General features: G+C 42.9%; 1 protein-coding gene across 15 annotated transcripts in view; it reads right to left on the bottom strand.

Annotated features, from left to right (window-relative positions):
• Positions 1–27,344, bottom strand: part of BMPR1B (bone morphogenetic protein receptor type 1B) — an 899,743-nt gene that overhangs the window by 614,304 nt on the left and 258,095 nt on the right. For 7 of the 15 annotated variants that reach the window (XM_069743590.1, XM_069743598.1, XM_069743596.1 and 4 more), the window contains exon 1: positions 23,711–23,768. The exons of 1 other annotated variant lie outside the window; for it this stretch is intronic. The gene's annotated coding sequence lies outside the window, so the exon portion shown is untranslated. Of the gene's footprint in view, positions 1–23,710; positions 23,778–27,344 lie in introns of those variants that run through there. 7 more of the 15 variants (XM_069743585.1, XM_069743593.1, XM_069743600.1 and 4 more) reach the window with 3 other exon arrangements.

Genomic DNA, 27,344 nt, shown 5'->3' with positions numbered 1-27,344 from the left:
AAAGAAAAAGTTTTCTCCACTACCAGTAGCAAAACCGTAATAATGAGGTGACATGACAAATATTGGCATAACTAATCATATTCTAAATAGTTGCAAGTCAAATTTATGTATAAGAGAGCCAGGATGATAGTCTATTAAATGGTGGCAGTCTCAAGTTTGAAGAAGTGGTAGATGGTGAAATATGGAGCCTGAAATTCAATAGTTCAAAACATTGTTACTGTTTTGCTCGTTAGTGTATGATGTATAAATTATTGATATACTTTATTTTTCCAATGTGTTCAAGCTTCAATGACTTTCTTGCTATCCTAGCAGCATTACTGCTCCATTGAGTTTGACACAGTAGAGAGCTTCCGTTGTCACCATGTGACTGGTTATGTGTATGGAGAGGGCTGAATGATTGGCTCTTTCATAACATTAGCAAAGTACTCTCTTTGTGTATGTTTCAGCCATAGAAGTGAAGGGAGCAGGCATTAATACTTAAATCACTCAGTCCTCATCACCACAACACTAGTCACATGCCAAAACAGGAGGCTTTCTCTTATGTAAAACTCAAGTAAATGTAGAGCTATCGAGGCAGCACTAAAATCATAGCTCCCAACCGACCCAGATTCAGTGAAAATGAGCCATCAAATTGCCCCGGCTTCTGATACTCACCTCTCTCTGAAGTCTTCATTGCTCTGTAGCTCCTCCTCCTTGGAGGGCAGGGCCGCTTCTCTTTGCTCAATGCATAAATTAAACAATCACTGCTTTTTCTTCCTGTGTCCAAATCTCCTCAGGACTCTATCGTGCATCTCCTTGTTCAAGCCTCAACTTACAATGATGTAGATAGGAGAATGTGGTAATCTTGACCTCTGTTGCAGACAGTGAACCCATGAGCAGATTATACATGTCCATAGAAATACATTGTTATATAACAATGCATTTCTATGGTCCCTGTACACTGAGATGAAGAAAAATACTTTTTTTGTTCCTATAAAAGTGGTAAAAATAATAAGCAGCAATTACAAAAGTGTATTTTTCCCTATTTTTGTGAGTCTCCCCAGTTCTTGAACCCACAATCTCAACATTACAGGCAGGAGCCTTAGCTACTGAGCCACAAACTTTGAAAAAATAATAGGGACATTTTGGTGTACTTGATCTGTACTGCAGGCTGTGACTCCATAGGCAGATTGTACTGAGACAGAGATACATTGTACGCAGCAGTGGATTTTTATTATAGAGGGAGAAGAGATTTTTCTAAATCCTATAAAATTACTAAAATATAGTAATGAAAAACTTGATAACGAAAAAAATTTTTTATTTTTTTTTTAATAGTAAACACCACAAATCGGAAAATAACACGGACATGTTTGGTGTCCCTTTAATCGTAACGACCCGCAAAACACAGCAATAACATTATTTACGGGAATTTGAAAATGACACATTTTGCTATTAAAGCCATAAAAAATGTAATGAAACTAATGCTGAAGCCATGTTCACAAGTAGCGCAAATGCTGCATTCTTTCTGCTGCTTTGTTTTTGCAGGTGCCCTAACCACACAACAAAATAACAATCTTGTCTGAATATTGTGTGTTTGCTGCATTTATTTTAATGCAATTTCCCGCTTATATGATACGATTTTGGTGCAGATATGAAGCAGAGTTTTTAACGCTTTTTAATAGTACAGAAAAACTTCATGCTTTTTTTTTTTTTTTTTTTTTTAAGAAAAAGCCTATAGAGAAAAATTGCATCAAAACTGCAATGTCTTTAGTTGAACCGAGGGCTGAGATTTCATGGAATCACTTGTTTAACAATTTAGACCTTGTTCACATGTAGCGTAAATGTTGCATATTTTCTGCTGCTTCTTTAGCACAGAAATTCTGCTGTTTAACTGTCCTAGCAAAGTGGATGTGATTTTAGGAGAACTGTGCCAATTGTGCGTCAAAAGACGCTGCTGAACTGTATGGTTTTGCTGATTTTTTTATCTTGTCTTCTATGTGGAGCCTAAAACAACGTATGTAAAAAACGGAAGTTACTTTTTTAAATGTAGAATTAAAACTATTCTGTGCTATAAAAACACATTAAAAATGTGAACGCATCAAACATGTGGGAGACGATTGTTTTTGAGTAGTTTGGTGCGGATCCTGCGGAAAACAAAAAAATAGAATTAGACTTACCGGTAATTCGGTTTCTAGGAACCTTCCACGATGGCATACGGAGGTTGCCTCTTTGCCCTGATGGGAAACAGGAAATATGGAGAGGTTAAAACGCCCTCCCTTCTTCCACTCATCAGTGACTTATAACTGAAAACCCATAAAACCAGTTTACCTCGGATGCCAGATTTTATATCCAGGAGTATAGGGAGGGAACTAGCGCCGTCGTGGAAGGTTCCTAGAAACCGAATTACCGGTAAGACTAATTCTATTTTCTCTAGTCACCTTCCACGACGACATACGGAGGAATACTAACTAATTTGGCGCTAGGGAGGGACAACGGCCTGGAGAACTTTCCGGCCGAAGACTAAATCTTTGTTGGGCAATATGTCCAATCTATAATGCTTGGAGAAAGTATGTAATGAAGACCATGTAGCTGCCCTGCAGATCTGTTCTGCAGATACACCTGCTCTTTATGCCCAGGAGACTGAAGTGGATCTAGTTGAATGGGCCTTGATCCCTACTGGGGGAATTTTGTCTTGAGCGAGATATGCTTCTGCTATAGCTCTCTTAATCCAGTTAGAAATAGTGCTTTTCACTACTTTTTTCCCTTTATTCTGTCCAGAGATATGGACAAATAGATTTTGGTCAACTCTGTAAGAGCTGGTTTGCTCTAAATAATGTAGTACAATACGTCTGACATCAAGAGTATGGAATCTTTCTTCTTTTGTATTCACTGGATTTTGGCAGAAGGAAGGTAAAATGATTTCCTGAGAGCGGTGGAATTCGGAGACTACCTTTGTAAGAAAGGAAGGGTTGAGACGAAGTACTATGGAGTCATCCCTAATAGACAAGTAGGGCTCTCTTGTTGATAGGGCTTGAAGTTCTCCTACTCTTCTGCAGTGGTTATAGCCACCAAAAAGATTGTTTTGTAGACAAGATTTTGCGGAGAACAAGAGGATAAGGGCTCAAATGGAGGACCTGTAAGCCCCTGTAGTACTAAGTTAAGGTCCCATAAGGGAACCACCAATTGCGATTTAGGGTTCACTCTACAGGCTGACGTCATGAACCTCTTAATCCAGCGATGATTTGCCAGATACTGGTCAAAGACGGAATTGAGGGCGGAGACCTGGACCTTTAATGTACTAGGCTTGATGCCTATTTCTAAGCCCTCCTTTAGAAAATCTAGAATTTGCGACAAATTTGGATAGAAGGGATCGGGTAGATTAGGGAGGCAGAAAGACAAAAACTTCTTCCAGACCTTATTATATATAGTGTTGGTTACTGGTTTCCTTGATCTCTGAAGTGTAGCAACGACTGAGTCCCTGAGCCCTTTAGCTTTTAGCACCTGGACTTCAGTAACCATTCCGCTAGATTCCATTTCGGGGGATCCAGGTGATGAATGGGTCCTTGCAAGAGCAGGTTGTTCTCTGCTGGTAATTGGATCGGCCCGTCTACCTGTAGATCGATGATCAGGTTGTACCAACTCCTTTTTGGCGATAACGGGGCTATTAATATAGTCTGAGTTTGTTCTTCTCAGATCTTCCGTAAGACCTTTGCCAAAATCAGGATTGGTGGAAAGGCATAGGCCAGATGAAAATTCCACTTCTGAGCTAGAGCATCTACTCCCCTGGAGCCATTCCTGGGATTTAGGGAGAAGGCGGCTTCAACCTGGGTGTTTTGACGAGATGCAAAGAGGTCGATTTCGGGCAGACCCCACCTGTCTACAAGCATCCTGAAGCTTTGACTGTTCAGGCTCCATTCTCCTGGCTGTATATCCTGGCGACTCAGATACTCTGCCTGGGTGTTGGAAGAGCCTTTTAAATGAACTGCCGTCAGAGACAGTAGGTATTTCTCTGCCCAGGAGCTTATTCGGGTGGAGACATTTTTTAAGTTGTAGAATTTTGTACTACCCTGATGTCTGACATGAGCAACTGAAGTCATATTGTCCGAATAAATTCAAACATGTTGTTTCATGATAAGTTGTCCTGCTACTAGAAGTGCCTCCTCTATAGCTTTTAGTTCTCTGTAGTTGGATGACTTCCTGCTCGTTGCCTGGTCCCAAAGCCCTTGAAAAGGGATGTTGTTTGCCATCGCTCCCCAGCCCCTTTTGCTGGCGTCTGTTGTGATTGTAGTCAGTGGGACTCGAGTCCAGCTGACACCTTTGTGAAGATTCCTTAAGTTTATCCACCATGCTAGAGAGGCTCTGACTCGACCCGGTGTGTGTAGCCTTTTGTTTAAAGAGCTGGGATGGCCGTTCCAGTTCTGTAGAATGAGCCTGAAGGATCCTGGAATAGGCCTGAGCCCAGGGTACTGATTGGATGTAGGCCGTCATGGAACCCAGAAGTGACATGCACTCCCTGAGTGTAGGAGATCTTGTGTCTCTGAACGTCTTGACCATTGTTACTAAGGTTAGACGGTGGTCCTCTGGAAGAAAAGACATTTGTTTTGCTGAGTCCAAGAGAATTCCCAGGAACTTCCTGGATTTGGAGGGCCATAGCTGGGATTTCTTCAGATTCGGGACCCACCCCAGGGATGTTAGAATATTGAGTCTTTGATACACAAGATTCCAGCATCGTCTTGGTGGATGCCACTACAAGCAGGTCATCCAGGTAAAGCACTATACAGATGCCTTGGTTTTGGATAAAGGAAACTACTTCCGACATTGTCTTGGAGAAAACTCTTGGTGCAGAGGAAATTGCAAACGGAAGGACGATGAACTGATAATGTTCTATTAGGTGATCCTTCTGTACCGCAAACCTGAGATACTTCTGGTGTCTCGGGTGAATTGGGATATGAAAGTATGCATCCTTTAAGTCGATGGTTGACATGAAGGAGTGAGGACTTATCAGAGGAATTTATCGATTCCATTTTGAACCTGCGGTATTTCCCATGCTGGTTGAGACCTTTCAAATTTATGATGATATGAGACTCGCCCGAAGCCTTGGGTACTAAAAATAGTCGGGAGTAATGTCCCATACCTCTTTCTGATTCAGGAACTTGAGATATTGCGTTTGAATTCATTAGGTCTCTGAGACCTGCTAGCAACGTTGTTCGGTCTCTTAAGGAGGGAAGGGAGGTGACCTTCAGACCCCACGGAGGGGAGGAAATAAACTATTAATAGGCCCTCTTTGATGACATTGAGGGCCCAGTGGCAACCGGTGATATTTTGCCACTGAGGAAGAAATTTTGAGAGTCTCCCCCCCCACCGGGTCACAGTCACCGCTTCTCCTGTTGGGGCTGCTGTTGTTGGGGGATAAGGATATTCTTTCCTCCACCTTTTTGATAACTCCACCTCCCAGTCTTGCCTTTTCCTCTCTGAGAGGCTTGTGGCTGTGAGGGATGAAAAAACCTTTTCATAGGGGGTTTCTGTTCTGGAAGAGCTTTTTTTTTTCTTATCTGTTGCCTTTTCTCAGATCTCATCTAAAGAAGGCCCAAAGACACAGTCGCCCTTAAGGGGTATAGCACATAATTTTGCTTTAGAGGTGATGTCACCAGACCACATCTTTAGCCAGAGGGCTCTTCTAGCCGAATTAGTTTGAACAAGAGACCTAGCGACAACTCGAATGGCATCCACCAAAAAAAAGTAGCTCTAAGAAGACTGGGTAGGGAATCCAGCAGCTCCCCTCTAGAGGTACCCTGAGATATATGGGATTCCAGCTCCCCTAACCAAGGGCTCTAGCTACACAGGTCGAGGCAATATTAGCTTTTAAGGCTACCGTGGAAGTCTCCCAGGATTTCTTCAAGAGACATTTAATTTTGCTGTCCATCGGATCCTTCAGCTGCAAAGAATCTTCAAATGGAAGTGCGGTTCTTTTTGCCACTCTCGCCACCTGTGAGTCGACCTTGGGAACATCTCATTTGACAGAATCACCTTCTATGGGAAATCTGTGCTTCATCTCAGAGGGAATACTGAGGTGTTTCTCCGGTAGTTCCCACTCTTGAGAAATTATGTCAAGAATATTAGAGTGTACCAGGAATCCTATGCGTTTCCCTTTGGTTATCCCCCCAAACATTTGATCTTGAATGGACTGGGGTTCTGGTTCCTCCTCCAGCCCCATAGTGCTGCGCACGGCAGACACTAGATCCTCAATCCAATCTGAAGAAAACATATTTTCTGGCTTTGCAGGCTACGGGCGACATTGGTTCTTCCCGTTTACCAGAGGATGAGGCATAGGAGAGGTCTGATTCGGAATCAGTATCTTCAACCTGAATTTTCCTTTCTTTGTTGGAGGTGGGGGTGGTGGAGGGGTAAAGGTTGCCAGGGAAGACTGCATTTCTTGTTTAACAAGCGAGTGGATTTCTTCCAAGAGGGAGGGTTGCTCTGCTCTGACTATTTTGTCAGTACATATTTGGCAGAGTTTTTTATCCCATAATGAGGGCAATTTGACATTGCAGATGGCACATTTTTTCTTTACAGATGCTTTAGGGGTAGACTTGTCTCCCTTGAACGAGAGGGGTAGTAGAGTCAGAAAAGGGAGCCCCCTAGGTTATCTATGTAAGGAGCCCCTCTCTGCAGCACTTACTGTGGCAGGGGCAGTGCTGGGCTCTGCAGATGCAGGGCAGGTATTGCCTTCCATTACCGCAAGACAGTCTTACCTGCAACGTTTTCAGGCAGGTTTTATACTAATCAGCAGGCCCCTGCCCCCGGATTCCCTCCTTCCCTCCTGGGTCCTGTAGTGGAGGAACGGTGTCCTGCACGAGGTGCCGCCGGCAGAAGCGCTGCATCTGAGGAGCAGAATGAACCGGAAGTGATGCGCGCAATCACTTCCTGGACGCCGCTGGCACGCGGAGGGAGAGGAGCCTGGAGAGCTCAGGGAGGACTCTGATCAGGATCACTGGCCTGCTTTACTCGAGGACACATCATACGGCACAACAAGAGCAGCAAGACGGGAAGGTGAGACACATCCCTGTGCTGCCCAGCTATAGAGAAGGCAAAAGCCTAACAGGGTACTTTAGTCACTGGCCACCACAGCACATGAACCTCTCTCTGTCCCATGGGGAACAGGAAAGACACTGACGAGTGGGAGGAGGGAGGGCCTTTTATTCTCTCCATATTTCCTGTTCCCCATCAGGGCAAAGAGGCAACCACCGTATGCCGGTGTGGAAGGTGACTAGAGAAAACAGTATTTCTGCAATGTGTAAACATGGCCTACAGACACAAAAAAGCCAGATGTCCTCTTGTAAAGCTGCATAAAGATGAGAAAGTTCTGGCAGCTCCGACTGTGAATGAATCAACAAAAAATAAATTCACAGGTCCCAACTAGAGATGAGCAGGATGCACAGATCACGATGCACCAACCCTGGCTAATCAAAAGCCGTTCCGGGGACACCAGAAGGTTAGAGATAAACGGCCTCCCATCAAGCTGCCAGATAGCACTGACCTGGACGCTGGACCAGACTCCAGTCCCGGATTTGGGTCTACACCCATGCAGTCTCCAGAGTTTGCTAAATGCCCATTACTGCCACAATCCCTGTGACATCTCCTCCTGCCAGGGGAAATGGTAAATGGGAATTGGGTTGGGGTATGGCCAAAATTTACCAAGCCACGCTATGAACCACATGAATTGTCCCTCTTTCTGTTTTCCAAAAGTTGGGAGGTATGCTAAAATTCAAACATTAAGGCATATTTCAAAAATGAAGAAATTAACAAGTGCTATTATATAAGTCAACTGAGCTAAAGAAATAAGCCTATTAGCAATATAACCATATAATATCACTACAGGGAGATGCAATAAAGGCCTATTGCTTGGAACTGATAAATCCCTAAATTAAATAAAAGAAAGTTAAAGGGAATCGGTCATCAGGATTTTGCTATGTAATCTGTGAGCAGCATGATGTAGGGCTGGTTGGAACCCTGAATCCGGTGATGTGTCATTTACCGGACTCTGTGTTGCTGTATCAATAAAATCACTGTTTAATCAACAGAAGATTATCACTACAGGATAAAGTGTCTCATGCATCTTACTCAACTGCTCTGTGCAACCACGTGCCCACCACTGAAAAGTATTTGTTTGCCAATATACAGTGTTCACAATCAGCAATGTTGGTGGGGTCTCTGCATTCTGAGCACTGCTAAATGGGCAGAGGAGAAAACTGTGATTTTATAAAATAGGACAGCATGCAGATCGGCAAGTGATACATCCCTGGAATCAGGGTTTCAGCACATCATACTGCTCTCAGATTACTAAAACCTAGCAACAGATTTACTTTAAAGACAAGTCACCTTTTCAATTTTTTGAAGCCAGCCAGATGGGGTGGAGGGCTTTACTACAGCCACATCTGTATAACAATCACACAATAATCTGATAACTTTTATGAATAGTTTCTACCTTCATGAATCTAAACAGAATGTACTCCAAACTGGTATTGAGTGTACAGTATATGGACACTGTATAAATTGGCTGTATGATATATATCCAACTACTGATTTGATAAATTACAATAAACAATTCTACATAATTATTTCCAGAATGTAATCAATCACACGAACAGCATACAATGTTTATAGCAATCATAGACGTTTACTATACAGAGCAACTGGATCTAAGACTCAATTTCCTGCTCGAGTTCTTTTCCCTAAGCAGTAAATTATTTTAAGACCATCTTATTACAACTTTTTATTTTTTCCAAAACATCTAAAATAAAAAATGAAAGAAATGGTGTATATTAGGGTTGAGCGAAACAGATCGGCCAATTTCAAAAGTCGCCGACTTTTGGCAAAGTCGGGTTTAGTGAAACCCAACCCGATCCCACTGTGGGATAAGGTCGGCGATCTCTTCTCCAAAGTCGGGTTTCGTGTTTATATGTGTGTGTGTCATAGAGACACATATATATATATTTATATTAACTTCAGCGCGATAATGTTGAAAAGCCGGTAATTCAATTGCTGGCTTTTCATTTCTCCTTCCTAAACCCGACATGATATGAGACATGGTTTACATACAGTAAACCATGTCATATCCCCATTTTTTTGCATATTCCACACTACTAATGTTAGTAGCGTGTATGTGCAAAATTTGGGCGCTGTAGCTATTAAATTTAAGGGTTAAATCGCGGAAAAAATTGGCGTGGGCTCCCGCGCAATTTTCTCCGCCAGAGTAGTAAAGCCAGTGACTGAGGGCAGATATTAATAGCCTGGAGAGGGTCCATGGTTATTGCCCCCCCCCTGGCTAAAAACATCTGCCCCCAGCCACCCCAGAAAAGGCACATCTGTAAGATGCGCCTATTCTGCCACTTGACCACTCTCTTCCCATTCCCATGTAGCAGTGGGATATGGGGTAATGAAGGGTTAATGTCACCTTGCTATTGTAAGGTGACATTAAGCCAGATTAATAATGGAGAGGCGTCAATTATGACACCTATCCATTATTAATCCAATTGTATGAAAGGGTTAAAAAAAAACACACACACACATTATTATAAGTCTTTTAATGAAATAAAGACACAGGTTGTTGTAATATTTTATTAGACTCTTAATCCACCTGAAGACCCTGTAAAATATTTTAACCCCTTCAGATGGATTTACATCGTGGGACGTGACAGATCATCGGAAGGTATGAGATATTGTTGTTTTTTTTATTTTTCCTTTGTTACAGAGCGAGGGTCTTCAGGTGGATTGAGAGTACAATAAAATATTACAACAACCTGTGTGTTTATTTCATTAAAATACTTTGCAAAATTGTGTGTGTATTTTTTTAACCATTTCATGCTATCGGATTAATAATGGATAGGTGTCATAATTAATCTGGCTTAATGTCACCTTACAATAGAAAGGTGACATTATCCCTTCATTACCCCATATCCCACCGCTACACTGGAGTGGGAAGAGAGTGGCCAAGTGCCAGAATAGGCGCATCTTCCAGATGTGCCTCTTCTGGGGTGGCTGGGGGCAATGTTTTTAGCCGGGGGGGGGGTGGAACCGTGGACCCTCTGTAGCCTATTAATATCTGCCCTCAGTCACTGGCTTTACCACTCTGGCGGAGAAAATTGCGCGGGAGCCCACGCCAATTTTTTCCGCGATTTAACCCTTAAATTTAATAGCTAGAGCGCCGAAATTTTGTGTAATATGCAAAAAAAAGGGGGATATGACATGGTTTACTGTATGTAAACCATGTCTCATATCATGTCGGGTTTAGGCAGGAGAAATGAAAAGCCGGCAATTGAATTACCGGCTTTTCTGCTATATCGCGCTGAAGTAAATAAAAAAAAAAATTCCCATTGACTTGCATTGGGTTTCGTGTTTCGGCCGATCCCCGTCCCCGACTTTTCAATAAGATCGGCCGATTTCACTCGACCCGACTTTTGAGAAAGTCGGGTTTCGTGAAACCCGACTCGACCTCAAAAAATGAAAAGTCGCTCAACCCTAGTGTATATTATTTATTTTATTCATGATAAAAAATGATGCAACAAACATTTTTTAATGCAACGCATACCCGTATGCATGCCTGTCTACACGATAGACTACAAATGACTCATACACTGTCTGACTCTGTAGTTAGTCTTTTCGTATGTTCTCCACTTCATGCTACTAGAGATGAGCGAATATCGGCGGCTCCCTTCTTATTTGGCTTACTATAGCGCTTATCGAATAAGCTGCAGCAGGAACCCGGATACCTGGAGCGCTCCGATAATCAGGTGTCCGGCACCGCAGCTGCATGTGTCGCGGCTGTCTGACAGTCACAGCACATAGGCTCTCCATGCATGGATTGTGACTGTCACACAACCGCGAAACATGCAGCTGTGGGGCCAGACACCTGATTATCGGAGCGTTCCAGGTATCCGGGTTCCCGATGCAGCCTCTTTAGTAATCTCAATATAGAGCCCGAATAAGAAGGGAGCCGCCAATGTTTGCTCATCTCTACTTGCTACCATATATTAGCAAAAAGTAAAGAGCAGATTGATGCCATTATGGCTAGGATGAGACTACACTATATTTGTAATTTGTTACCATAATGACACATATATCTGTATAAGAGCTGTAGACACACAATGGTAGAACATCTTTAATCAAAACCATTGACATAGCTGCTTTAACCCCTTCCCGACCTGTGACACAGCGTATGCATCATGAAAGTCGGTGCCAATCCGACCTGTGACGCATATGCTGTGTCACAGAAAGATCGCGTCCCTGCAGGCCGGGTGAAAGGGTTAACTCCAATTTCACCTGGCCTGCAGGGACAGGGGGAGTGGTAGTTTAGCCCAAAGGGGGTGGCTTCACCCCCCCGTGGCTACGATCGCTCTGATTAGCTGTTGAAAGTGAAACTGCCAATCAGAGCGATTTGTAATATTTCACCTAAAAAACTGGTGAAATATTACAATCCAGCCATGGCCGATGCTGCAATATCATCGGCCATGGCTGGAAACACTGATGTGCCCCCCCACCCCACCGATCGCCACCCCCCCGCCCCCCGATCTGTGGTCCGCTCCCCTCCGTCCTGTGCTCCGCTCCCTCGTCCTCCTGTCCGCTCCCCCCGTGCTCCAATCACACCCCCCGTGCTCCAATCAAACCCCCCCGCACTCCGATCACCCCCCGTGCTCCGATCCACCCCCCTGCACAGCGATCCCCCACCCCGTGCTACAATCCACCCCCCGTGTTCCGATCCACCCCCCATGCTCCGATACACCCCCCCCCCGTGCTCCGACGCTTCCCCCGTGCCCTGATCTCCCCCCCCTTATACTTACCTCCCGGGATCCGTCCGTCTTCTTTCCTGGGCGCCGCCATCTTCCAAAATGGCGGGCACATGTGCAGTGCGCCCGCCGAATCTGCCGGCCGGCAGATTCGTTCCAAAGTGAGTTTTGATCACTGAGATATAACCTATCTCAGTGATCAAAATAAAAAAAAATAGTAAATGACCCCCCCCCCCCCCTTTGTCACCCCCATAGGTAGGGACAATAAAAAAATAAAGGATTTTTTTTTTTTTTTTACACTAAGGTTAGAATAGGGTTAGGGTTAGGGTTAGGGGTAGGGTTAGGGGTAGGGTTAGGGGTAGGGCTAGGGTTAGGGGTAGGGTTAGGGGTAGGGTTAGGGATAGGGCTAGGGTTAGGGGTAGGGTTAGGGGTAGGGCTAGGAGTAGGGCTAGGGTTAGGGTTTCGGTATGTGCACACGTATTCTGTTCCTCTGCGGATTTTTCCGCTGCGGATTTGATAAATCCGCAGTGCTAAACCGCTGCGGATTTACCGCGGTTTTTCTGCGCATTTCACTGCGGTTTTACAACTGCGATTTTCTATTGGAGCAGTTGTAAAACCGCTGCGGAATCCGCAGAAAGAAGTGACATGCTGTGGAATGTAAACCGCTGCGTTTCCGTGCAGTTTTTCCGCAGCATGTGTACAGCGATTTTTGTTTCCCATAGGTTTACATTGAACTGTAAACTCATGGGAAACTGCCGCGGATCCGCAGCGTTTTCCGCAGCGTGTGCACATACCTTTAGAATTAGGCTATGTGCACACGGTGCGGATTTTGCTGCGGATCTGCAGCGGATTGGCCGCTGCGGATTCGCAGCAGTGTTCCATCAGGTTTGCAGTTCCATGTAAACATATGGAAAACCAAATCCGCTGTGCCCATGGTGCGGAAAATACCACGCGGAAACGCTGCGTTGTATTTTCCGCAGCATGTCAATTCTTTGTGCGGATTCCGCAGCGTTTTACACCTGTTCCTCAATAGGAATCCACAGGTGAAATCCGCACAAAAAACACTGGAAATGCACGGTAAATCCGCAGGTAAAACACAGTGCCCTTTACCTGCGGATTTTTCAAAAATGATGCTGAAAAATCTCACACGAATGGGCACGTAGCCTTAGGGTTAGGGTTGGAATTAGGGTTGTGGTTAGGGGTGTGATTAGGGTTATGGCTACAGTTGGGATTAGGGTTAGGGGTGTGTTGGGGTTAGTGTTGGAGTTAGAATTGAGGGGTTTCCACTGTTTAGGCACATCAGGCGTCTCCAAACGCAACATGGCGCCACCATTGATTGCAGCCAATCTTGTATTCATAAAGTTAAATGGTGCTCCCTCAATTCCGAGCCCCGACGTGCGCCCAAACAGTGGTTTACCCCCACATATGGGGTACCAGCATACTCAGGACAAACTGCGCAACAATTACTGGGGTCCAATTTCTCCTGTTACCCTTGTGAAAATAAAAAAATGCTTGCTAAAACAATTTTTGAGGAAAGAAAAATTATTTTTTATTTTCACGGCTCTGCGTTGTAAACGTTGGTGAAACACTTGGGAGTTCAAAGTGCTCACCACATATCTAGATAAGTTCCTTGCGGGGTCTAGTTTCTAAAATGGGGTCACTTGTGGGGGGTTTCCAGCGTACTCAGGACAAACTGGACAACAACTTCTGTGGTCCAATTTCTCCTGTAACCCTTGGGAAAATAAAAAATTCTGGGCTAAATAATTATTTTTAAGGAAAGAAAACGTATTTATTATTTTCACTGCTCTGTGTTATGAACTTCTGTGAAGCACTTGGGGGTTCAAAGTGCTCACCTCACATCTAGATAATTTCCTTTCGGGGTCTAGTTTCCAAAATGGGGTCATTTGTGGGGGGTTTCTACTGTTTAGGCACACCAGGGGCTCTGCAAACGCAACGTGACGCCCGCAGACCATTCCATCAAAGTCTGCATTTCAAAAGTCACTACTTCCCTTCGGAGCCCCGACGTGTGCCCAAACAGTGGTTTACCCCCACATATGGGGTATCAGCGTACTCAGGAGAAACTGGACAACAACTTTTGGGGTCAAATTTCTCCTGTTACCCTTGGGAAAATAAAAAATAGCGGCCTAAAAAATCATTTTTGAGAAAAGAATTTTTTTTTTTTTTCATGGCTCTGCGTTATAAACTTCTGTGAAGCATTTGAGGGTTCAAAGTGCTCATTACACATCTAGATTAGTTCCTTTGGGGGTCTAGTTTCCAAAATGGGGTCAATTGTGGGGGATCTCCAATGTTTAGGCACACAGGGGCTCTCCAAACGCGACATGGTGTCCGCTCATGATTGCAGCTAATTTTCCATTTAAAAAGCCAAATGGCGTGCCTTCCCTTCTGAGCCCTACCGTGCGCCCAAACAGTGGTTTACCCCCACATATGGGATATCTTCGTACTCAGGACAAACTGGACAACAACATTTGTGGTCCAATTTCTCCTATTACCATTGGCAAAATAGGAAATTCCAGGCTAAAAAATCATTTTTGAGAAAAGAAAAATTATTTTTTATTTTCATGGCTATGCATTATAACCTTCTGTGAAGCACCTGGGGGTTTAAAGTGCTCAGTATGCATCTAGATAAGTTCCTTGGGGGGTCTAGTTTCCAAAATGGGGTCACTTGTGGGGGAGCTCCAATGCATAGGCACACAGGGGCTCTCCAAACGCGACATGGTGTCCGCTAACAATTGGAGCTAATTTTCCATTCAAAAAGTCAAAAGGCGCGCCTTCCCTTCTGAGCCCTGCCGTGTGCCCAAACAGTGGTTTACCCCCACATATGAGGTATTGGCGTACTCGGGAGAAATTGCTCAACAAATTTTAGGATCCATTTTATCCTATTGCCCATGTGAAAATGAAAAAATTGAGGCGAAATTAAATTTTTTTGTGAAAAAAAAGTACTTTTTCATTTTTACGGATCAATTTGTGAAGCACCTGAGGGTTTAAAGTGCTCACTAGGCATCTAGATAAGTTCCTTGGGGGGTCCAGTTTCCAAAATGGGGTCACTTGTGGGGGAGCTCCAATGTTTAGGCACACAGGGTCTCTCCAAATGCGACATGGTGTCCGCTAACGATGGAGATAATTTTTCATTCAAAAAGTCAAATGGCGCTCCTTCCCTTCCGACCCTTACCATGTGCCCAAACAGTGGTTTACCTCCACATGTGAGGTATCAATGTACTCAGGAGAAATTGCCCAACAAATTTTAGGATCCATTTTATCCTGTTGTCCATGTGAAAATGAAAAAATTGAGGGTAAAAGAATTTTTTTGTGAAAAAAAAGTACTTTTTCATTTTTACGGATCAATTTGTGAAGCACCTGGGGGTTTAAAGGGCTCACTATGCATGTAGATAAGTTCCATGGGGCGTCTAGTTTCCAAAATGGGGTCACTTGTGGGGGAGCTCCAATTTTTAGGCACACGGGGGCTCTCCAAACGTGACATGGTGTCCGCTAAAGAGTGCAGCCAATTTTTCATTCAAAAAGTCAAATGGCGTTCCTTCCCTTCCAAGCCCTGCCGTGCGCCCAAACAGTGGTTTACCCCCACATATGAGGTATCAGCGTACTCAGGACAAATTGGACAACAACTTTCGTGGTTCAGTTTGTCCTTTTACCATTGGGAAAATAAAAAAATTGTTGCTGAAAAATCATTTTTGTGACTAAAAAGTTAAATGTTCATTTTTTCCTTCCATTTTGCTTCTGCTGCTGTTAAGCACCTGAAGGGTTAATAAACTTCTTGAATGTGGTTTTGTGCACCTTGAGGGGTGCAGTTTTTAGAATGGTGTCAGTTTTGGGTATTTTCAGCCATATAGACCCCTCAAACTGACTTCAAATGTGAGGTGGTCCCTAAAAAAAATGGTTTTGTAAATTTCGTTGTAAAAATGAGAAATCGCTGGTCAAATTTTAACCCTTATAACTTCCTAGCAAAAAAAAATTTTGTTTCCAAAATTGTGCTGATGTAAAGTAGACATGTGGGAAATGTTATTTATTAACTATTTTGTGTCACATAACTCTCTGGTTTAACAGAATAAAAATTCAAAATGTGAAAATTGCTAAATTTTCAAAATTTTCGCCAAATTTCCGTTTTTATCACAAATAAACACAGAATTTATTGACCTAAATTTACCACTAACATGAAGCCCAATATGTCACGAAAAAACAATCTCAGAACCGCTAGGATCCATTGAAGCGTTCCTGAGTTATTACCTCATAAAGGGACACTGGTCAGAATTGCAAAAAACGGCAAGGTCTTTAAGGTCAAAATAGGCTGGGTCATGAAGGGGTTAACTGTCATTTAAGAGTCACTCAAATACATAAAAGGGTTGTCTGATCAGGGTTATGCCTATCTGGTCATATGGATGTTAAGAGGTTTCCATTGCTTAGGCACTATGCAGCAGCTTTCTCGCTGGCAGACACAAGCCATATGACTACTGTAGAGGGAATGCATAGCTGGACGACGCTTTTTAGGGAAGAATAAGGGTATGTGCAGGCGATCTGGGGTTTCTGTGAGTTTGACGCTGCGTTCTTATGCAGCGTCCAACCCACACCGTCCGGATGTTACAGCATAGTGTATGGGATTTTAAGAAATCCCATGTCCACAGATGCCTGCAGATCACCCACGGACACGGACATGCAGCGTAATCTCTCCAGACTGCAGTATGTCAATTTGTTCTGCGGACGTGAGTCTCCGCAAGAGAAATTTCACCAATAAAGCCACACAGTTCAGTGAACACATGCAGATTCATGTGCGTTCAATAGATGGCAGAGCTTTGGACAGATAACATGCGCTGCGTCCAATGCACTCCCACTTCTGGATCGTGTGCCCTGGCCTAAGAAGCTTTCCTACATCAATCAGTTTATGCTCACATATGAAATGAGTTGTCCAGAAAGAGACAAGCCCTATAGACCAAAGATTACCATATTTACATCAATCCCTAAGATACATCACTTAACTGAATAATTACACCTGTGTTCTGCAATTTAATTGCCTAGTGACAGCACCAGGGAGAGCAGCCGTGAGCAAATTCATTTCACAGGAGCATTTGCCAATCTACAACTTGTGCAATTCACCTTATAAGTTGATTAGGAAATTGCTGTAAATGTCATTCTGCATTGTATAGGTAAAAAGGTAAATTGTAACTTGAAATTCAGAACATCCTAAGATTTATTAATGCAGATGTATTCTTCATTACAACTAAGAGACTGTTCTTCGAAATGTGAGAAATAAAGCAGATTGCAGCATCTGGTACAAATTGCTACTTTTTTCGGAGTGGGTCCAATTACTGAGGACTCCTATCACATCCTAAATATTATTCTGTCATACTGAAAGAAAAACAAATCTTGAGCTTACATGGCAGGAAAAGTGTTTAGTGCATATCTGTCCATCATCTCGTCAGCTCTCTGCACTGTATTACTACACTGTGTGCTGCATGATGCCAGCCTATTTCCACGTGCTTAGTACCTGGACTGGGTGAAACAATTGTGTGTTTTAATGTACCATTTTTTGTGGAAAGAATTTCTGATTTAATTTACTGGCTGGTTGGATCCGATCATAGCTCCAAAGCGCTGCTACTTCCCGATCGCGGGCACATAGCCTTAGTGGTTTTGCTTGCCTGAGACTGATGTGTTTAGTGATTAGTTACAGTTGACATGTGCATGACGAGTACTTCACCACTGCAGGCCTAGTAAATAACAGACCGGGGGAACTCGGTGAAGGTTCTTCTAGGGAAGTAATGCTGCCGAGACCAGGATTCCAATGATGTGTCGCTTGCTGGTCTGCATTCTGTCATTTTTATACAATCACTGTTTTCTGTGCTGCAGATCTAGCAGTTCTCTAAATGCTGAGCTCTGTATAACTCCGCCCACATGACTGACTGGTGACTTTCTGTTTATACTGTACTTTGTAAGAAAGCTGTTAATCAGTGGTGGGGGTGGTGTTACGTAGAGCAGTTGACTAGGAGGCACAAGACACCTTGTCCTGTAGTGATAATACACTGATTTTATTGCAACAGCAACACACAGCCTAGTAAGTGACACATCATTGAAATCAGGCTCTCAATCCCTACATCATGGTGTCCTCAGATTACACAGAAAAAACCTTGCTGACAGATTTCCTTTAAAGGAGTTCTCAGAAAAATACTAATTTACCTTAAGGGAACCTGTCAGCAGGATTGTGCACAGTAACCTACACACACTGTCAAGGTTGACACCGTTATACTGATTAAAATGATACCTTGGTTGATTAAATCCGTCTTACGGTTGTTCTTTAATCTTTATTTTCAATTTTGTGCTAATGATATGCTTGTGCCCTAAGGTGAGGCTGGGGTATGCGATGCTCTGATTATATATTCATAATGCAGACAGGTCACTAATTCCTCACTGGCCCCCTAGTTTCAATAATGAATATCTGTATATACTTAAAAATTATTGTATTTATTTTTCCTCCAAGCTGAATAATATGAATAAAATGTATCATTGGAACACTAAACATGTGATTATGCTGCAGTGCTGGCACCTGCCTGCAGAAGCGTTTTTTTTAAAAGTATATACAGATATTCATTATGCAAACTAGAGAGCAGGTCAAGAAGGGATCAGTGACCTGTCAGCAGTCTGCATTATGAATACCTAACCATAGTACCACATGAAGACCCCCCAGGTGCTTCACAAATTGATCCGTTAAAATGAAAAAGTACTTTTTTTTTCACAAAAAATTTCTTTTAGCCTCAATTTTTTCATTTTCACATGGGTAACAGGATAAAATGGATCCTAAAATGTGTGGGAAATTTCTCCTGAGTACACCGATACCTCATATGTGGTCACAAACCACTGTTTGTGCACACGGCAAGGCTCGGAAGGGAAGGAGCGCAATTTAACTTTTGAATGAAAAATTAGCTCCAATCGTTAGCGGACACAATGTCGCGTTTGGAGAGCCCCTATGTGCTTAAACATTGGAGCTCCCCAACATGTTACCCCATTTTGGAAACTAGACCACCCATGGAAATTATCTAGATGCATAGTGAGCATTTTGAACCCCCAGGTGGTTCACAAATTGATCCGAAAAAATGAAAAAGTATTTTTTTTTTACAAAAAATTTCATTTAATTTGTTCATTTCTACATGGGCAACAGGATAAATTGAATCCTAAAATTTATTGGGCAATTTCTCATGAGTACACTGATACCTCATATGTGGGGGTAAACCACTGTTTGGGCACACGGCAGGGCTCGGCACCATGTCACGTTTAGAGAGCCCCTGTGTGCCTAAACATTGGAGATCCCCCACATGTGATCCCATTTTGGAAACTAGACTTCCCATGGAACTAATCTAGATGTGCGGTGACCACTTTAAACCCCCAAGTGCTTCACAGAGGTTTATAACGCAGAGCCGTAAAAATAAAAAATAATTTTTCTTTCCTCAAAAATTATTTTTTAGCCCGCAATTTTTTATTTTCACAAGAGTAACAGGAGAAATTGGACCCCAAAAGTTGTTGTACAGTTTGTCCCGAGTACGCTAATGCCCCATATGTGGGGGGGAACCCCTGTTTGGGCACACGTCGGGGCTCGGAAGGTAAGTAGTGACTTTTGAAATGCAGACTTTGATGGAATGGTCTGCGGGCATCACGTTGCATTTGCAGAGCCCCTGATATGCCTAAACAATAGAACCCCCCACAAGTGACCCCATTTTGGAAACTAGACCCCCCAAGGAACTTTGAACCCCCAAGTGCTTCACAGAAGTTTACAACGCAGAGCCGTCAAAATAAAAATTCATTTTTCTTTCCTCAAAAATTATGTTTTAGCAAGCAATTTGTTATTTTCACAAGGGTAACAAGAGAAATTGGACCCCAATAATTGTGGCCCAGTTTGTCCTGAGTATGCTGGTACCCCATATGTAGGGGTAAACCACTGTTTGGGCGCATGTCGGGGCTCGGAAGTGAGGGAGCAGCATTTGACTTTTTGAATACAAGATTGGCTGGAATCAATGGTTGCGCCATGTTGCGTTTGGAGACCCCTGATGTGCCTAAGCAGTGGAAACCCCTCAATTCTAACTCCAACACTAACCCCAACACACCCCTAACCCCAACTCTAGCCATAACCCTAATCACAACCCTAACCCCAACACACCCCTAATCACAACCCTAACCCCAACACACCCCTAATCACAACCCTAACCCCAACACACCATTGACCACAACACTAACCCCAACTCATCCCTAATCCCAACCCTAACCCTAATCCTAACCCTAATCCCAACCCTAACCCTAGCCATAACCCTAACCACAGCCTAATCTTAACCCTATTTCCAACCCTAGCCCTAATTCCAACCCTAACGCTAATTCCAACCCTAAGGCTATGTGCCCACGTTGCGGATTCGTGTGACATTTTTCCGCACCATTTTTGAAAAATCCGCAGGTAAAAGGCTTTGCGTTTTACCTGCGGATTTACTGCAGATTTCCAGTGTTTTTTGTGCAGATTTCACCAGCGGATTCATATTGAGGAACAGGTGTAAAACGCTGCGGAATCCGCACAAAGAATTGACATGCTACGGAAAATACAGCACAGCGTTTCGGCATGGTATTTTCCGCACCATGGGCACAGCGGATTTGGTTTTCCATAGGTTTACATGGTACTGTAAACCAGATGGAAAACTGCTACGAATCCGCAGTGGACAATCCGCTGCAGATCCGCAGCCAACTCCGCACAATGTGCACATAGCCTAATTCTAACCCTAACCCTAATTCTAGCCCTAACCCTAGCCCTAACCCTAAGGGAAAAAAAAATATTTATTTATTTTATTATTGTCCCTACCTATGGGGGTGATAAAGAGGGGGTTTATTTATTACTTTTCTTATTTTGATCGCTGTGATAGAAGCTATCACAGCGATCCAAATGTACCTGTAACGAATCTGCCGGCCGATTCGGCGGGCGCACTGTGCATTTTGGAAGATGGTGGCGCCCATAGAGCAGACGGACGGACATCGGGAGGGACACCGGAGATCGAGTAAGTATGAGGGGGGTAAATTGGACAGTGGGGGGTGATCGGACTACGTGGGGAGCGGACAGGAGGACAGAGGGGAGCGGAGGACAGCAATGACAGGACGGAGGATGGAGGGGAGGAGATCGGTGGTGGTGGAGGGGGCAGATCGCGATCTCCAGCCATGGCTGATGCTATTGCAGCATCGGTCATGGCTGGATTGTAATATTTTGCCAATTTTCATTGGTGAAATATTACTATCGCTCTGATTGAAAGTGAAACATCACTTTCAACAGCCAATCAGAGCGATCGTAGCCACGGGGGGGGGGCGAATCCACCCCCCTGGGCTCAAGTACCACTCCCCCTGTCCCTGAAGGTTGGGTGAAATTACAGTTAACCCTTTCACCCGGCCTGCAGGAGTGTGATCCGACCATGACGCACATGCTGCATCCATATGCTGCGTCACAGGTCGGATTGGCAAAGGTTTTCATGATGCATATGCTGCGTCAAAGGTCGGGAAAGGGTTAAAGGGAACCTGTCACCCCCAAAATCGATGGTGAGGTAAGCTCACTGTCATCAGGGGCTTATCTACAGCATTATGTAATACTGTAGATAAGCCCCCGATGTAACCTGAAAGAGGAGAAAAAGAGGTTAGATTATACTCACCCAGGGGCGGTCCCGCTGCGGTCTGGTCAAATGGTTGTCTCCAGTCCGCTCCGGCGCCTCCCATCTTCATTCCATGACGTCCTCTTCTGGTCTTCACGCCGCGGCTCCGGCGTACTTTGTCTGCCCTGTTGAGGGCAGAGCAAAGTACTGCAGTAAGCAGGCGCCGAGCCTCTCTGACTTTTGCGGCGCCTGCGAACTGTAGTACTTTCCTCTGCCCTCAACAGGGCAGACAAAGTACACCGGAGCCAGAGCCGCGGCGTGAATACCAGAAGAGGACGTCATGGAATGAAGATGGGAGGCGCCGGAGCGGACCTGAGACACCCATTTGACCAGACCGCAGCGGGACCGCCCCTGGGCGAGTATAATCTAACCTCTTTTTCTCCTCTTTCAGGTTACATCAGGGGCTTATCTACAGTATTACAGAATGCTGTAGATAAGCCCCTGATGACGGTGAGCTTACCTCACCATTGATTTTGGGGGTGACAGGTTCAAGAAAATGCTTGTTTGCTCAATTACATTAATAGATGATGCTTACTAACACATGAATACTGAAGATTTCCAAACTGCCATATGAACATCTAATTCTAGCAAAATGATAGAGATGCACACTTATAGAAGCACATCAATGTGCACTTAAAGGGGTGGTCCCCATCACATGCAGGGGTGGCTCTGATGTCTGCCCGCTCGTTCTCTCTTTACTGACCATATGCTCTCTTGCCAACTCATCACTTCTCATCAGAGCCAGAGAGAGAAGAATATTGCACAGTGACAAGCTCTTATTGAGCATCCATTGGAATGGACCACTTACGCATACTCAGTATGGCAGGGACAGCCTAGCCCCAGAAACAGCCGTGAACCATGACTCCATTTCAGGGTGGGGGCAGCAACTGCAGCCTCTGCCCCTGATCAGGACTCATTTGAGTATCCCAGCATACATTGGAATTCTCAAGCAAAGCATCATCACAAAGGAAGTAGTGCAAAAAAATTAAAATGTAGTAGTGTGGGAACAATAGGGACTTTTTATGATTAAATAATTAAATTATATAAAAATGAAGGTCAAATTATCACATTAAATAGATAGAAATTTAGGATTACAGTAAATGCTACTTTCAGACCATCCCTTGAAAGTACTAAACATAAAAGAAGCAGAATGAGAGTAACCGATCAATCGACAGCAGACAGTGGACAGTTTCCAGGTTGTCACTGGCATTGTTTACACTGTACAAACTGAAAAATAAGGAAGGAGAGCAAAAAGAAACCCATCATGATATTATTCAAAGGTGTAACGTACTGAAACATCAATGAAAATAAACAAATATGACGTAAATAATTGCAACAGAATATTAGTTCATAAAACTACAAGTTCACTTATGTACTGAAGTAAAAAAAAAAATACTACCTGCCTCATGTATATATCACATGTAAAAAGTTCTCAAGATCTTCCCAGAAAGGCACACCTGAAGGGGCTGAATAGTGATAAACAACAGGAAATTGAAGGGAGTAATTGATGCTGACTTTTGTGTCCAGAATCTCTGTAGACTACAGTTACATAGTCCTGCTCTTGTTTTCTTCCAGAGGAACAAGGTGTAATGCCTGATACGGGGCCTCTGGATAGATTGTTTGTGCTCTAGTAATTGGATAATACATTAAAACGTTTGAGCACTGTGCCATGAACGCCACCGCAGCAATCACCCACATAGGCCAGAAGAAAGACCCTTTATGTACGGACACATTTTCCCAGTTATCAGTCATCAAAACATCCTAAATATCCACTTTTCTTAAAAATCTCAAATTTAGAATCAGAATCCAAAAATCTAAATTAATTTACAAGCGATCCGTGTTCACTATATGCATAGTACTCATTAATGAAATGCTATCAATATCAATGTGCGAAATGAATCTGAGTGGAGAAAACAATAATACAAACTATTTATCAATACGCTAGAACAAACGCTATATAGACATAGGTAACGAGCGAGAATACGAGGTTTAGGAGTAAAACAGCCCCATGATATCAGAACATCACCTTTATCTCTAATCTATGGAAACAACTATCTGTATGGGGAAAGCTGCCAGTCATGTGAGTGTGAAGAATAAATGCTCCTTTTCTCTGGATCACGGCTTTCAGTTAGGTGTAATTAGCTATGTGCCAACCTTTGGTATGTTCCATAATAAATCCCTTGACCACATTTTCTGCAGGGTTGGCAGAAATGGAAAGGCGCTATTCATTAAATCACAGAACACACCGCAGAAACTTACCACACTGCACGGCTTCCTTGCAAGATTCCAGCACGCTACAAATTTCAACAGCCATCTCTCTCTATGCTTGAAAAAGCCTCCCATATGACTATGATTAAGTAGGATATGAGAATGCTCCAATCAGTGGTTCCCTCTAACCGAAACCTCCTCCCCCCAAGCATTGCATGTGGTGTAGGGACAGGGTTATGCCTTTACTTAAACAGTAACCATCTGTTACTTGCAGGAAAGCTGTGTCTCCTTCTCAGGTTTCCCTGCTTCTTAGCACAATAACTTGGCTTTGGATCGAGTAGGTCCCCCCTTACAACACATACAAAAGTTACAAAAAGCTGCAGCAACTTCATCATTCAGGCCAGGGTGTAGGTCCATAGCAAATATTCAGCTTTTTTCCCAGCTGCTACTCTAGATTCCAATAGCTACAAACCACAGACGGAGCTCAAGATGGGTGGCTCTCGGAGAAAATATAGATTTTCAAAAGTCAAAAAAAAAATATTGTAGGACAAAAACAGTCCAGTCGAAGTCTCGGGCTATGAACTAACTAGGCAATCGTAAAATGACCAGATAACCCAATTAAGGAAAATATATAGAAATCACTAAGCTCACATTGAAGAAGCTCTCCGGAAACAATATTCCCTCATTTGTTATGTGAATAAGATAAATAATAGTGCCATTCATTTTTCTCTCCATGCAAGACTAAGAGCATAGCTTTCATAGGAATGTATAGAGAAAATGACTTCCAATAAGTATACAGTCATGACCGAAAGTGTTGGCGCCCTTGAAATTGTTCCAGAAAAGGAAGTATTTCTCCCCGAAAATTATTGCAATTACACATGTTTTTCTATACACGTGGTTATTTCTTTTGTGTTTACTGGAAGAACATTAAAAAAACTGAGATAAAAAGGCAAATTGGACATAATTTCACAGAAGACCCCAAAAATGGCTAGGACAAAATTGTTGTGTGATGGGTGAAATACTTTATTTTCTGGAATAATTTCAAGGGTGCCAACACTGTATAAGAGCTTGTATTATTCGAAGTCAGATTCACTTGGTCCAAAGGATCAATGGAGCTCATAAATCACAATTAAAATGTTCAATGAGAAAATTAATGGCAGTAGAATTTAGACACAGGGACAGCATGGTGGCTCAGTGGTTAGTACTGGGATTCCAAGGACATCTACATGGAGCTTGTATGGTATGTTCTCCATGTGTTTGCTTAGTTTCCTCTGATTCTCAATTATATATACTGTAGGCTATGTCTTACAGCACTAAAACACCGTACAGAGCTTGTCGTCATTTTCTGTCCCCATTGGGACTCCTACAAACGGGACAAGTTGTACTTTTGAATGACGCCATTCATTCTACCACATAGTATACTAGAAAAAGGGATAAAATTCCACAATAGCTTTTATTTTATTTTTTTTACCATGTTCACTACATGGTAATACTGACCGGGCAATATGATTTTCCAGGTCGGTACAAGTACACAGATACCAAACATATATAGTTTTTTTTATTCAAGTGAAAAAAAAAAATCAGAAATTTGTAAAACTTTTTTTTGCCTTTACCAGCATTTTCCAAGACCCGTAACGCTTTCATTTTTCAGGATATGGGGCTCTGCGAGGGCTTATTTTTTTAACCTTGAGCTGACATTTTTACTGATACATTATGGGGTAGATACATTGTTTTGATCACTACTTATTGCATTTTACTGCAATGTTGTGAAGGCCAAAAAAAATAATTCTGACATTTTGATTTTTTTTTCCCGTTAGCGATCAGATTTATTTCATATTTTTACGATTGCGGCAATACTAAATATGTGTATTTTATTTTTTTACGGGCAAAAAAGGGGGAAGCTTTGAACTTTTGTTTTTTTTTTCATATTTTTAAAAACTTTTGCTTTTCAATTTTTATTCAATTTAATAGTCCTCTTAGGGAACTTGAAGCTGTGATCACCTAACTTGTGCTATATACATAGCAATGCAGTAGCACTGCCACGGGCTGGTGCTCACAGGAGTATTGAAATGACATACATGAGGGCCTTCACTAGACCCCTGGATTTCATGATAATCCATCGGCATCGCGCAATCAAGTCACAGGTGCGCTGATGGGAGCATGGAATGACATGCCCCACTGCTGGTGCCACTGTCAGAGATTGACAGTGAGATTCAACAGGTTAACAGCTGCATGTGCAGCTCCACTCCACCCATGCCTGTTAGAAATATGTGATGGCTGATTAAATCAGCCATCATGTGCAAGGAAAGATCTGGTCTTGGCTTTTGAGTCTGCATCAAAGACAGGGGGACATAACATATGACGTAAGTTTATGCTATATGTCGTGAAGAGGCTAAAGAGGGTTTTTCCAGGACTATTCAAAATTTGACCAAGCATGTCAGAAATTATAGAATTAGGTGTTTTTACCGCTCAACTCTTTGCACCATTGAAGTTTCTCTGATGACCTTCACTGGACTGAAAGTGATGGCATCTCCATAATCAGTCGGATGACCGCTGATGACACTGACTGCTTTGTCAGGTAAGTGATGGACAATACATCATCCCACCGGAAAGACTAAAGATGAAGACCTTCTCAGATCATAAAAGACGACGGAAGTGATGTTAAGTGAAGCGCTGACAAAAAGCATCTTGCCTAGCACTTTACACTACGTCACGTTAGTGCTGATTGAGGGCACGTTACTAGACACCAAACATCTCACTGGGCACTTTTTAGGGAAATCTACTTTTTAAAATTGCAGTTTATATGGTAAAATATCATGAATATGACACCTCTTCTGAACTGTACATAAAGGAATTTGTAAACAGTGTACGCCTCTGTGCTAAAGCCCAATTAAGGTTATTTCCTCAGTTCAAAAAAGTTTTCTTGTAAGTTTTGTCTTTATAATTTTCCTTAGTGGTAAAAAAAAAAAAAAAAACCTGCGCTGAGTCTTGTTGGCTGCTCCTTGTAGCTGTTGATCTTTGTAGCTCTACTGTCATGTCGACAGCCCAGCAGACAGGTGAGCCTCAACAGCTTTGCCAATGGAGAGGTCACAAGACACTCAAAGCCGCTGAGCTCACTGATTGGCTGACACACTGTCAGGGCAGCCAATCAGTGAGCTCATTGTCTTGTTTTTGTCTGCAGCGCTAACTTTCAGAGCCAATGAGATTCAGCACTGGACCCCAGCAAGTTGAGTAAAGGACAGTTTGTTTATTTCCTTACTAAGTCTTTGCTATTATTCTATATGGCAAATTGTAATGTAATTTTTTTTTTTTTAAATGAGAAGTAATGAAAATTCTCATACTTAGCAAACTGTGATGTCACCTTTTGGTTTACTGTGAAACGGATGACCTCAAACACACAGTATACCTTTTGTGAAACTAAAACTTATGTGGCTGAATTAAGTGTCCATTTTATATACATGGTGGTTACTTAAAAGTCAAGAGGAAACAAATAGAAAGCGTAGTGTTAGCTACTACATTAGGAATAACACTGCAGGTGTTTTATAAGATAACTTTTACTGCAATTTTTTACACAGCTAGATAAAAGTTTTAGCTTTATATTGCACCCAGCTCAAAAAAAAAAAAAATGAAGAAAAGAGTGTTCTTAGCACTGAAGCGTTTTATAGCGGCGGTAATGTTGATATCT

This window comes from Ranitomeya imitator, chromosome 1 (genome assembly GCF_032444005.1).
Source record: "Ranitomeya imitator isolate aRanImi1 chromosome 1, aRanImi1.pri, whole genome shotgun sequence".
Lineage (NCBI taxonomy): Eukaryota > Metazoa > Chordata > Amphibia > Anura > Dendrobatidae > Ranitomeya > Ranitomeya imitator.
This window is presented reverse-complemented; position numbering and strand designations above follow the sequence as displayed.